This window comes from Triticum dicoccoides, chromosome 7B (assembly GCF_002162155.2).
Source record: "Triticum dicoccoides isolate Atlit2015 ecotype Zavitan chromosome 7B, WEW_v2.0, whole genome shotgun sequence".
NCBI classification, from domain to species: domain Eukaryota; kingdom Viridiplantae; phylum Streptophyta; class Magnoliopsida; order Poales; family Poaceae; genus Triticum; species Triticum dicoccoides.
In genome coordinates, this window is record NC_041393.1 from 95,694,557 (window position 1) to 95,696,132 (window position 1,576).

The following is a 1,576-nucleotide window of genomic DNA, read 5'->3' on the forward strand; positions in this document are numbered from 1 at the left end:
GGCAATTGGTGCCACGACTAAATTCCACCAGTCACATAGTTGACTAACACAAGTGAATTTCTCCATATCTTGTTGTCTCAACTGAGCATCAATCAGAGTAGGTTCCTCATAAACATCTTCTTGCAACTTTGACTCAGTCTGGACAGTTTCATTGCCATGAGGTATTGGATCTGCTACTGTGGTTTCCATCTGATCTACAATGGTTGCATCATCTTGAAAAATATCATAATCATCATCAAGGATACTTGAAGTAAGATCAATCTTTCTACATGGAGGATCTAATTCAGCTCTGAAATGTTGTTGTCCCCGGAATGGAACATGCTGGTTTTGAATATTAGGCACCATGGATGATTTCTGTTCACTTATGGAACACACAGCTTCTGATTGCAGATGGCTTGCAACCTTCGAATTTGAACTAGGCCTTTCATAACCCCATTGCATTTGGTGGAAGGCAATGCTCTCAATGAGAATAGTTGCACCCTCAACGGTCTTGTTCATGATTGTTCCACCAGCGGACATATCAATAAGATCTCTCGAAGCATGTGTCAGCCCTCTATAGAATATCTGGAGCACTAACCAATCCTTTTGCCCATGATTAGGGCATTTTCTAAGCAAATACTTATATCTCTCCCAAGCTGCATACAAGCTCTCACTTCCATCTTGCGCAAAACTGAGGATCTGGTCACGAGTTGCAGCTTGCTTGTAAAGTGGAAAATATCTGTGCAGGAAAGCTTGCGAAATATCACCCCAAGTGTATGATATTGATGGCAAAGAATAGTACCAGTCCTTAGCAGCATCTCTGAGAGAGAATGTGAACAGCATACACTTGATAGCATCTTGGGAAACGCCATGGTACTGGACAGTATTGGCATACTCCAGGACATTACAAATGTGCTCATGAGGGTCTTCATTGCGTAATCCTCTAAACTGATTCTGCAAGACGAGAGCAATAAGTCCAGGCCTCAACTCAAAATTTTCGGCCTCAATAGATGGCCAAATTGGCACTGTCATCTTGCCCAAACTACTTGGCAACCAAAGATCACGTACTAAAGCCATATGTTCAAGCGCAACTGTCAATCAGCCTACAAATAGTAAGATATCCTACACACGCTCACAAACATCAAGCTCTGGTGAGAGGGTTAGTATCCTAATAAGCCGAAGCAACAAAAAGTAAAAAGGTAAAAGAAACACAGAAATAAATTTGACTGGAAATTTAAACAAGAACTATACTAAGCCTAGTCTATAGCTTCACACAATCGCTCGATGCTAGTCCCCGGCAACAGCGCCAAAATGATCAGTTGAAAGTACAGCGGGATATTTCGCCCGAACTGCGAGTGTCGTGTTCCCCACAGGGACTAGGCAACGGCGACTATGCTCGGCTAAAGCTAGGATAGACAATTTAAGTGACGATTACTGGGAAAATAAACCTGAAGTATCTAAGATCGTTTCGGAAAATTGGCGACAAAGTAAATGAAAAGAAGCAAAGGGAGATTCAGATTTTACTCAATGTATTATTTTGGTGTTTTTGTTTTAGTTGAGAAATAAAATGCTAACACAAGTATACATCAACGGCTAG

The 1,576-nt window shown here is 41.4% G+C and overlaps 1 non-coding gene across 1 annotated transcript; it reads left to right on the forward strand.

Moving 5' to 3' along the window:
- Window positions 1-586: 586 nt before the first annotated feature.
- On the forward strand, window positions 587-692 carry LOC119342354. The gene has a single exon (XR_005165554.1). It is a non-coding gene; the product is annotated as a small nucleolar RNA R71 (small nucleolar RNA).
- The last annotated feature ends 884 nt before the right edge of the window (window positions 693-1,576 follow it).